Genomic DNA, 12,463 nt, shown 5'->3' on the forward strand with positions numbered 1-12,463 from the left:
GCCCTACGGAACTCTCCAAGGTCCCGCAGGGCCCGGACAGCTGGTGGTAGAGTGTTCCACCAGGCAGGGGCCAGAGCCGTAAAGGCCCTGGCCCGAGTGGAGGCCAGCCGCATCATTGAGGGGCCAGGGATCTCCAGTAAATTGGCCTCTGCTGAGCGCAGAGGTCGACTCGGGACATATGGGGTAATGCGGTCCCGAAGGTCTTCAAAGGTAACCCCACATAGAGCACATTTCAGTTACATCCATTTTTATTCTGAGTAATAATATCAACAGGCCTCAAAAGGAAAAATAACAAGAAATATGCAGCTTAGATAACCACTTCAAATGAAACAAAAATGTCATGGGAGTTCAAAGGAACATACAGCCAAGTCCTATATAACAATACTTCCACTTCCAGAAAGAACAGAATCAAGTGCTGAATATCAGTTAGTGATACCGGAAGCACAATAGCAATGCTGTTGAGACACTGCTTTCCAAAGGTCAGTGTGTCACAGCTGTGTCTGGAGTTGGGAATCTGACCTGTCAAATATTACCAATTAAAGGTCTGGTATTTTAAAAATGTTACCACAGGAAAATCCACTTACATACTATTGCTAAATTGAATTGAAAGTGCATTATCCAATGCATGTGAAAGTACTAGCACAATATGACATTTTATTGGGTCTGATGTTTATGTTTATCAGCAAACAAAATTGTTACCTTGTGAAACAATAAAATTAGCATTTAAGAACTGTGAGACATTATAAATTTTAACAATATTAGATAAGGCTTCTATAAAATGAATGATTAACTGAACAGCTATTCTTTTCAGCTTTTATCCAGCAACCCAAGGCTTAGTTTCCAATTATGATGCCCTAAGAAAAATACCAGGCATCTCACATCTTTCAACATTGACTTATCACCCAATATTATGCTAATGAACACCAGAGAAAGCTAGCCTTTAGCTTTTTTAGTGGAAATGCTGTCAAGTCACAGCTGATTTACAGCAACCCTATAGGGTTTTCAAAGCAAGAGACAGACAGAGCTGGTTTGCCATTGCCTACCTCCACATGGGCTGAGAGAGGTCTGAGAAAACTGTAGCTGGCCCAAGTTCACCCAGAAGGCTTCAAGTGGAGGAGTGGTGCATTGAACCCAGTTCTGCAGACTAGAGTCCGTTGATGTTAACCACTACACTGCACTGACTCATAGCCTTTTTAGACCTCCACTTTAAATGAAGAATGGGAGAGATCATTCTCTCTAGAAGGCCTAAATATACGGATCCAATATAATCCCTCACATATATTTGTAACTGAACTAGCAAAGCAAACAATAGCAAAAATATTTGGCTCTGTAAGAAGGACTGGCTGGTCATTCTTCAATAGGAATTAATACTTTGTAACACTGGGGGAAAAGTTTTTGAAGACAGTCAAATAAAATAGTCATGTTCAATATAAAATCATTCTAGACTGTACCCACAAAGTGTTTTTTGCCAATAGTAATAATTAAAGCCCATCTTTGTTGAGATAACATTCTGACTGACTTCAATTAAAAGGTTCACTAATAGAAAAAGTACCCAAGTCCAGCCTGCTATTATGAGGTCTTTGTAGGATCAACAACCCAGCTGGAGTCATGAGTCAATTGTGTGATTGGTTGGGCAGTCACTATTGACTCATGTTTGCAATTATTAGCTTGCTTGGACTATGTACACTTAAGGGACAGCATCAGTTGTGGGATTCAAATAATTTAACAACCTGTTCTGGTGGTGGGATTCAAGTAATTTAACAACTGGTTGTTTACAAGCACCATTTTAACAACTGGTTCTGCCAAAGTGGTGCAAACCTGCTGAATCCCACCACTGGATAGCATGGCCAGATTGTATCTAACTACTTTAGAGTTTGTTACTTTTTTGCACCTGTGCAGTTGGTAGCATTTATCATGCTTCATGTTCATAACGTTCTGGATTGAGCTAAATTTCCTAGCACGTGATCATGTAAATCCACTTAATAAAAATATTTACCATGCTTGGCTTTGAGGGCAAACTAGGGCAAGGCTAGAAGAGGCCTGAGAGTGCAACAATGTTGATTCTCCTGAACCTCTCAGCAGCTTTCAATAACATTGATCATGGTATCTTTCTGAATCTCCATAATGGGCTGGGATTGGGAGACATCATTTTGTAGTGTTTCCAGTCCTCCTGGGAAGGAATTCTGGTCACTGAATCTAAAAAAAGATATTACAAAATTGTAAGTGCAGAAGAGGCTGTCCAGAACAATAAAAGGGTTGCAAAACCTTTAGTATACAAAACAGATAAATAGTTGTAGACTGTTCAGTTTAGAAAAGACCAAAGGCCATGATAACAGTTAATAAGATGAATCATAATGTACAAAAAGTAGATAGAACTTTTTCTCCCTCTCCTATAAGGTTACAACTTGTGTGCATTAAAATGATTGGTAATCAGTTCAGGAAAGACAAAAAGTACTTAGCGTATATACTCTTGTGTAAGCCGACCCGAATATAAGCCGAGACATCTAATTTTACCACAAAAAACTGGGAAAACTTACTGACTTGATTATAAGCCTAGGGTGGGAAATGCAGCAGCTACTGGTAAATTTCAAAAATAAAAATAGATACCAATAAAATTATATTGAGGCATAAGTAGATTAAATGTTTTTGAATATTTATTTCAAAGAAAAACAGTAAACTAGCTCTGTAAGTGGAAAAGAGGGTGAAAAAAACAATATGGTATCAACAATAACTTTAAAAGTACAAAAACCTTAGCTCAATCAGCAACCAATCTAAAAGACAAGAGTTAAAATCCTTCAAAACTGGATTCCTCCTCATCATCTATATGTCCAAACAGAGCTTCAGCTATAGCTGGTGAGAGGTTATCAGCACATACTAGGGCACATACAGTTGTATATAAATGCCATATATACTTGAGTATAAGCCGACCCAAATATAAGCTGAGGGGGGGCTTTTTCAGCATAAAAAATGTGCTGAAAGGGTCATCTTATACACGAGTATATACGGTATTTGCTGAACAAGCAATTAAATTGAGAAATCACCACCAGTGGATTTAGTGATGGCTACTTTTTAGCCATTGAGAGTGAAGAGAATGTCCATATTTATGGGGACAAAAATCTCTGAGTACCAGTGCTGAGAGGCATTACTGGGGAAGGTTGTTGTCTCTGTGACCTGTTTATTCGCCCTTTAGGTCAGCAGGTTGGTCACTCTGTGAAATAGGTTGCAAGACTTGATGAACTACTGGGCTGAACTAGTACAGCATTTCTTATGTTCTTATTCTATATAGCCAATTTGTAGCAAAGTGATAATTTCTGCTGAAGAACTATAGGAATTCAGTATACTCCACCACTTGTTCTTCATATTTTATTCCCCACCCCCAAAAAGCTACTTTTCTTATAAGGAACCATATTGTTTCCTATATCACTCTATCCTTCTGGTGCGGTAAGGTCCCAGTTCTGATATCTGGAATACAGGGACCTCACAGTTCACATTTATGTCAGCACATCAAAGAGTCTCAAATACTGGGGGGACTCTGCAAATCACACGACATTGAACAGTGTGCACATGTTCCCAATTGTGCAAATCAGCAGGATAGACATATTCCCTCTTAGAGAAATTTCCCACCACCTCCCCCACCCACCTTTCCAACCTGTCTATTGTTTGAAATATTTACATTCCATAATGAGTGATTTACAAATGTGAGGTGTCCCCCTGATTTAGTGGTTAACCGAAAGGCAAGCAAGCTTTACAGACAAGAAATAATTTGGGCATGAGTGTTCTTGCAACCCTGTGCAACAGCTATCACCATCACCAAATAAACCCCCTATTTTCTGTCCACAAAGAAAAATCATCTGTCAGAACACCTTGTCTCTGCGTTAGGAACAAATTCTCTCTTCACAGCTTGGTAAATTTCCTCTTTTTGTGTGTGTTTTTATGGGGAGGTCTATATTTTCCAAAGGAACACACGTTCATGGCTAAGAAAGCCTAGCTTAATTTCATATTTAATACTCTGGGTAAACAGCCTTGGTGTTATTAGTTTATAGGAATAATAGCTGCCAACCTAGGAAGTTGAAATTAAATTGGCAGATGCTTTTTTACCCAGAAAAAATACATTATCTACAAAGAAAGAAGAGAAACATCACTATCTGTGCAGGTGGAAAAGCAGCAGTTGTAACTTCTTAGTTGCTTTTAAGAGAGACATCTTTTAAGAGAGACATTACATATGCATGACCAACAGTTGCTTTTAAGAGAGACATGCTTTTAAGAGAGACATTACATATGCATGACCAACAGCTTCAAGGACATCATGCAGAATGCATCCACTGCACAGATTCAAAACTGCATACAGTTCTGTTTGTAAGCAAGTCATGAAGGCAATAAAAAGAGAGGCTTGACTCCACAGAAACTAAGCATTATATATGTGTTTTAGATATATCAGAGGCGTAGCTAGGGAAAAGGGAGCCCAGGGCAAAATCTGAGTTTTCTGCCCCCCCCCACACCAGATGGGTGTCCGCCCTCCTGCCCCCCCATGACCAAACAAAGTTTTTTTGCACCAAGTCATCTCAAGGTCACTGTCATATTATAAAACATGCCCCAACTCACAAATCTGGGTAAAAGCCGGATGCAAATGATTTTAAACAGATCGTCATGAATTCATATGATTTTTGCATTGGAATGGAATGCAACCATGATGAAACAATAGAACATGTCTTAGTCTACAGGCAGCACCAAAAATCAGGATCCTCCTGATTTTTGCATTTAGTCACCCCAAATCACCAGCACATCACAGCTCATGCCCCTGGCAACATGTCTGAAAACAAATGATCACACATCCGATGCTCTGTGGTGCCACAGTGGCGCAAAAACCTGGTTGGAAAACATGGATCCTCGTGATTTTTGTCACCCCAAAATCACCACCTCTCAGAACAATGCCAACTGAGCTAGGGGTGGGAGTCAAGGGTTGGCTAGGGTTTGGAGAAGGTAGCAAGGGATGGCTAGGGATGGGGGAGATGGGAAGAGGTGTCTAGGAGTGGGGAAAATGGGGCTAGGGGTTGGGGAAGGTGGGAAGGGGTGACTATGGGGGAGAGAAGGCCTCTGCCTGTGGGCCTGGCTGGCCTTTTTAGATGATGGGGGAGGGAAGCCCTCTGCCGGGCCCCCTGAGGGCCTAGCTGGCCTTTTTGGGTGACTGGGGATGCAGCAAGGTCTTTGCCACCCTGCACCGTCCCCTGCACCACCCCATTTACCTGACGGGGCCAGGCAGGGGCGTGTGGCAGCGGCTTCTGTGGGGCCTGGCGGGGTGGGGTGGGGCAAGAGGGAGGGGTCTGGGGTGATTTACCACCTCCCACGTGACCCATCGGTGCCCGCTTGGTGCTCCTGACCCCACCACACCCCCTTATAGCTACACATCTTTTATATATATGTGCTGTACTAAACTAAAAAAGGACCATGTACCACCTTCAAAACTAGCAAATGTATTGTAGCATAAGTTTTGATTCGATCCTCTGATCAAACGTATTCTAGCAAATATATTGTAGCATAATATTCCCCACACAAAGGGAAATATCACTATGGCTACAGCTGCAAGTTTGAATAACTTTCTCTTACAAATGTTTTTCTATTACAATAAGAACTGTAGTATGCTGAAAACATACAAAACAATTCAGAAGCTCATAGTTAAAATTTTCCAGGGAAATACACAAACAAATCCTGAGCATTAAGAGGTCTTCACGTGTGTAAAAAAAAATCTGCAATTGTTATCTTAACCTTACACTTCTAGCCAACTTGTAGCAATCAAGCAAGACACTGCAGAGGGCAGGAAATCTAAAATTAGGTTTTACTACCTATAATGGAGGATTTATGGGATAATTTAATTGGCAGTCTTGGGACAGAAGGTGGGGGGGAGAGAACAAAACCTTATTTCTCAGTTATGAACCTTTCCTGTAGTGCATTTGGAAATCAATTTAAAGCATGCAATATCCTCCTCTGTAATGCTGGGTATGAAATAAGAACAGGGGCTCTGATGGATGCGGAGCTTTCCTTCTCCTTTCTCTATAGAAGAACCATTATGTTAATTCTTTTTCTTTTTCAAACCAGTTCTTTAGCACCTTGTATAACTCTTGAGTAAACAGAAGGTTGTAATTCAGTCCCAGTGCTTTCATGACATCATCAAGTAGGAAGGCCTACTCAACTGTTTTTGAGTGACAGCAAATTGAATTCAGGCTTTTATTTGTTCACTTGGGAACAAGTAGCATTGTTTGTAACTTCTGACAAATCCCCCCCCCCCCCAAAATGCTTTTTAAATTCTGTTTGTAGGGAGATTTATTCTGTAAATTTACACAATAATTATAATCGTAATACAGAAGTTAAATATACTTTTATTTTCCTATGTTACCAGGGAATGATCTTCCATAAAGCAAGTTAGAATCTTTAAGCTACATAAGAACAAGAAACAAAGAAGCCTATTTAAAAAAAAATATTATGACATAAGCACCTGGAGGCTCTCCTCCTACTTTTTCTTTATATTGTAAAGTGTCCTGCACATTGGTGGTGCTATATAAACAAATAAAAACAGCAGATTGTCAGTGTTACTGACATGAAATTAAAGAATTGGTTGTAGTGGGTTTTCCGGGCTGTGTGGCCGTGGTCTGTGGATCTTGTTCCTAACGTTTCACCTGCATCTGTGGCTGGCATCTTCAGAGGTGTACCACAGAGGGAAGTCTGTTACACACTGTGTCAGTGAGAAGGGAATGTTTAGTGGGGTACATATTGTCCATGTCCCAGGGTGGGGAACCAATCAGTAAGTCTTTGGGTGGAACTTGTTATGAAAAGATGTGGTTGATAGTATTGTATTGTGGGTGGGGTTTATCAGTCCAGGGAGTGATTCACATTTTCATTACTATGTAAAATTGTGTGGAATCCTTCACTAAACTCATGGTGTATAGTCACCCCTTGGGAAGCTTAGCACTAGGAACCAGTTCAATTTTACGGTCTGTTTTGCAATATAGAGCCAAGGAATCACATTCTTTTCCCCAAAATATCTGGTTTAGATTTTGGAAAGGCAAGGGAATGCTGACTGAAAGTTCTGATTGGCATTCCAGAGAAGCAGCCACCCCCTCTTCCCTTTTGGTGGAGTATCAGGCAAGGGGGGCTGGAGTGTACATGGCTTCCACAAGGCAAGTCAGTGAACTGCACAATCCGATCTGCCAATTTAATGATTGGATCATGTTCCACCAGACAAGGCATTCCTAGAATTATAAAACTACGGCGCTCTCAGTGTTGGGCACAGTGAAATAATAGTTTTTCAGTTTTGAAGGCAGCAGGAGGCCCTTCCATGGAACGTCCATCAATATGGGTAAACTGGATAAGTCTGCGAAGGGGGGTTGAAATAAGACCTAAACCCTCCACCACACTGGGATGCATTACGCAATGGGAACATCCCAAGTCAACCAGAGCCTGAACCATCATTCTGGTTCCCTTAAGAGAATTGATGACAATCATGGGTAAGACCCTTGTCTTCACTCACCCACACGGTTGCTCCTGGAGGCGGTTGTGGGCCATGGACATTTGCTACATATCCAACCCTCGTTGCTTCCTCATTGGACTCGGGGAAGGATGGAATCTACCCCAGAACCACTTTGGAAGCTCCCTTCTTTGGCTTATTATATATTGGAAATCTAGGCTTGGCTGACCGTGGCTGAGGCAGTCCTCTGACTTCTGGTTTGGCAGGATGAGTGGCAGCCAAATGCTCGCTACCCCCACAGTAAAGAGTGAGACCCAGATGGCATCGGCAGGCATAGGTTTGTTGTTTGATCGTCCAGTGTTACTTCAGAGCCCGCTGGAGCCACCTGCCCCTGATGGAAGCTGGTGGTGGTTTTACTCTCACAGTTATTTGCATCCATCATCCTGACGTCAGCCTCTCCGGCCAATACAATCCATTCCATAAGCGTATATGGGTTGCTACTCATCAGGAACCAGCAGAGAAGTTCGGGATGTAGAGCATCCTTAACTACATGAACAAAGATTTGTTCTGGCCAGTCAGGGATCTTGCTGGCCAAAGCCCTAAATGCCTCTGAGAATTCTACCAAAGGTGCATTACCTTGGTGCATTCGTAATATGTCCTGTTTGTCCCATGTGGCTTTCTCCTCTAGAAATTGGTTTTCAAACCGCCTACATAAGGCCATCATAAACTTAGGAACAGAGCAGAGTTCCTGGAACAACCCCATGCAACAGTCCACTGCCAGTCCCTCAAGTAGGGCACCTACATCATGAACCCATTCAACCTCACTAGCATAATTTCCCCCATCGTCTTGCATGTAAGCATCTACTTGCACCAAAAAGTAAGGCAAACAGTCAGGGGTGCTGTCAAAATGCACTTTCAATTGTCTGCAGGGCATCGGGGGTGCGGCCATTAGCAGTTGCACTGGAGCAGGTGGGACAGGTGGGGTCACTCCAGAAGCCCCTGAAACCCTTGATCCCACAAATTGAGGTGGGGCTGCTGTGTTACGGGCAGAGGGATCGTAGCACCCATCATCTGAGTGCCAAACTGAAAGTGTGCAGGGGTGACTGGGTTGCTCCCCACAGTCTGTGGTCAGGCCAATTCCGCTGCTTCAGCCTGGACCTGCAGCAATCCCATTTTGCAGTGCAGGTGGCAAATCTCAGCCCTGTATTCGTTTTTCTCTTGTCTCCATCAGTTGGCCTCCCACCGCGGGGGAGTCCGGTGATCTAAAGGGTTCAGAGCCTAAGTCCAAATTGTAGTCATATGTTAATTTCTCTGGTTTAGTAAGCCATGTCATGCTTTTCCTGTGCTCAGAGCCTGTTTTCAATAAGGCCCAGAGGTGTGCTCCCCCTGCTGGAAAAGTCCAAGCCTCAGTAGGATATTCCAAAGGCTCTCGGTCAGGTTGTAAGAATCCTCTGACCATGTGCCCAGAGTAAGTCCGTGGATCTGGATTCAACCAGTTCTCTGCCGGAGGTCTACTAGGAGTGGTTCAGTAGTGGTTGTCGACCCCACCTCAGAGCCATGGCTGTCCTTGCTACCAGCCTGACCCTGGATCTCGCTGAGGTGCAACTGTTCAACACCAATTGCAATAGCTTCCACATCGGGTGGATCCCACACCAATTCTGCTATATAGTCCAAAAGTGTAGGGGTTGCCCCATCCCCAGCCAGAGGGTTGCCTGGGCCCCTGGTCCAAAGCCATGATCAACAATAAGGTGTTCGCAAATTCAGCTGGCAATTGTAACATGAAGCTGGAAACAGGAACAATGCAGAACTTTCTTAATGTCAGTTCCCTGCTAAGACAATAAAACACTTGTAGGTCTTCAAGGATTTTATTGAAGACATATGAGAGACAGAAGAAGATAGTTCTGGCGAAAAGGCGCCAAGCACTTGATAATATGGATAGCATAATCCCCACCCCCACGTGGGAACAGAGAGAGGCAGAAGTGTCCAGCCTGGAGGCCCTTCTCAGCTGCAGAACTCTAAGGCCAGAATCAGTGATAGTGATGCACCAGCAAAATCAAAAGCACTCCCAGATAATTCCCCCCTCCCAACAGCAGCATCCTGATAGGCAACAGTGCACTGCATAAGAAATGAAACAGGAGACAGCCACATACAGCAGCCTAGGGTCATATATATTTTTGCATTTAGTAGCAGGGATTTGTTGTTGTTGTTGTTGTTGTTGTTGTTGTTGTTGTTGTTGTTGTTGTTGTTGTTGTTGTTGTTGTTGTTGTGATGGTACACTGAGTACAGGTTACTCTTTTAATGCTCTCCAAAGCCCTGTGGAGTGAACTAGTGGAAATCAGTTCAATCTTACACAAGTACTCACACCTTAAACAAAAAAACAAGCACTGAACACTAGTATTATAACATGGCTGATGCTGTAAGAACATAATTGTAAAGTCCTAAATGGGATTATACACGTCTAAATCAACTGAAATCTCTGAGTGTAGAAGAGTATAATTTTGCTTAGTAAGGCTTCAATTAGTTGTTAGGGAAAGACTGAACTCATGGTAGTCATTTTCTTCCATCTTTATGTAACAAAATAATATAGTTGATCAGCACTTCAACAGAGAGATCCCTAGGCACAACAGGATCTGCACATCATGGAGCTTCAAGCAAGCATCCCTTTATTAGGATTCTTCTGTTTTTCACTATTAGTTGCACTTTATGAAAAAGCCTCCATCTGTAAGCACCCATGCTTCTCTTTCATGGAAGTATGATTCAGAGAAAAATAATTCACCCTGGTACAGTTCTGTTTCTCTTGTCATTTACCCAAATGTGTTTTTCCTTGGACTGATTTTGAATAAAAGACACAATAGTAATTGAGGGAGAGTGTCTATTTTTACAAAAGAGAAAAAATATCATATTCAGTTTAACACAGCTGCATAAAACCATCAATAATGCATGCTGTGTGTGTATTCTATGGAATGGCAGCCTAAGAAAAACACTCCACTTCACATCTGCTCTCATGAAAAAAATACTACAAAAACAGCACACAGTAATTGCCCCAGACAAGTATCACCCTGTAATCCAAAAAGGTTGATGAAGTTATAGAATTGCCCTTTTACATTTTCTACCAATCTTATCATGGTGTATGCATTCCACACTTTTTAACTTTATGAACTCCAAATTGTTTATTAAAATAAAGAACTTGGCAGTGGTTTACAGGACATTAATCCAATAATTTCCAAAACCGAAGCACAACCTACATATTAAGTACGTTTTGCACATAACCCTCAAACTTTACAGTTCCCACTGCTTTTCTCTTGTGAAGAACATCCACAGCTCTGGCAGTACAGCAAAATCTCTGTGAATCCAGAAAGAAACATGGAAATAGCTATAGAAAGTCTATCTTCACCTCTCTTCTTAGTCCAACAGAAACATGACTGGTTACAAGCAAACATCTACCTATTTGAGTATTCCACATGCCTGCCATTTTGTTAGATTGTACAATGTCGAAGTTCATGTACATTTAGTATTAGCAAGATAGCCCTCTGTGATCAAGGTAGCATGTCAGCGCTTCAAATACATGACTTCATTTCTGATTCTGTGCTCCATCTGCCAAAATTGGAGCTCCCAGTTTATTCTCCTAACTCAGACCACCATTTTAACAGTGCATTTTTAACAGTGCATTTTTAACAGTGATGCATGCCCCCACCCATAGTATCTCCATGTCCCTGACAGCAAGCCTTATTTTCCTCCATTTAGGCTGTCTGGACACCCTGATGCCTCTCAGGCTTCATGGGACCACCTGTGTAGCCAAAAGAGGAGCAATCCGTCCCATTAAGTTGTTCTGTTCTTGGTTCATCAGGACCCAGTCCATGGCTTTCAAATATTTGGCTGGTCAATGGATCAAACAGACCAGTTAATACTCATTCTAGAGCAGTGGTGGCGAATCTATGGCACGGGTGCCAGAGGTGGCACTCAGAGCCCTCTCTGTGGGCACGCACGCACAGAGTGCGTCATGGGGGTGGGTGGAAAATTGCCCCCCACACACACATCTGAGGGAGGGGGAGGGGGATGAAACGCCATCTGAAGTTGTACAGTTCCTGGTTTTATTATTGCTAATTAGTTGTTTATGTTATGTTTTTAAACTGTTTTTAACACTGTTGTCCACTGCCCTGAGCCCCTAGGAGGAGGGCGATTTAGAAATCTAAAAAGTAAATAAATAAAATAAATAAACATCTAGGCTGACCTAGGCCACTGGGCATGACGTGCAGGTAACCCTGTTAATTGCTGTTAAACCCCACTGATTTTCATGGGGAGAACTAAAGCGCAATCCTTTACCAGGGAGTAAGCTCGGTTGCTGGCAGTGGGGCTTGCTTCTAAACCGTCCTAGGGGCGTGATTCACCCATTTGAAGCGTTGCATGGTTGCTTCAAACCAAAGCCACCGACTACCACCAAGCTTACTCCCGAGTAATATGCACCTTGGAGCCAACCGTTTTTTCTAAACTAAAACCTCAGTATTCAGGTTAAATTGCCGTGTTGGCGCTTTGCGATAAATAAGTGGGTTTTGGGTTGCAGTTTGGGCACTCGGTCTCAAAAAGGTTCACCATCACTGTTCTAGAGTAAGATTACAGCACTTGAAATCAATAGAAAAATGTAGATAAAGAGAGCAGTCAACCTTTATACTCCCGTGTGCAACAGGACACTTAGAAAGAGATACAAAATATGAGCCTGCTTGGGTATATCGAATTTATTATAGGCACTTCCAGGATATTTAGGCCTTGATCATTTAAAAAAACTCTTCAAATACTCATAATTTCATGTAATGCAAGATCTTCATAATAACAGAAAAAAGTTCGTCAGAAACAAAGTCAAATTATGCTCAAAATGTGAGGGTTAACTTGTTTCACCCAGGTTAACTTGTTTCACTAACAGGATGAGATATACAGCAGTGGCTTAACTCATATGCATGCTTGGAGCATGAAAGTTCTATGCACTATGGGGTAGTCAGATGATCCTCT

At 42.2% G+C, this 12,463-nt stretch overlaps 1 protein-coding gene across 6 annotated transcripts in view; it reads right to left on the minus strand.

Annotated features, from left to right (window-relative positions):
• The window catches only part of ERG (ETS transcription factor ERG), a 156,456-nt gene that overhangs the window by 125,911 nt on the left and 18,082 nt on the right, over positions 1–12,463 (minus strand). Inside the window, exon 1 of one of the 6 annotated variants that reach the window (XM_048495145.1) lies at positions 1,997–2,107. The exons of the other annotated variants lie outside the window; for them this stretch is intronic. The gene's annotated coding sequence lies outside the window, so the exon portion shown is untranslated. Of the gene's footprint in view, positions 1–1,996; positions 2,108–12,463 lie in introns of those variants that run through there. 6 annotated transcript variants of the gene reach the window in all.

Source organism: Sphaerodactylus townsendi, linkage group LG04 (assembly GCF_021028975.2).
Source record: "Sphaerodactylus townsendi isolate TG3544 linkage group LG04, MPM_Stown_v2.3, whole genome shotgun sequence".
Lineage (NCBI taxonomy): Eukaryota > Metazoa > Chordata > Lepidosauria > Squamata > Sphaerodactylidae > Sphaerodactylus > Sphaerodactylus townsendi.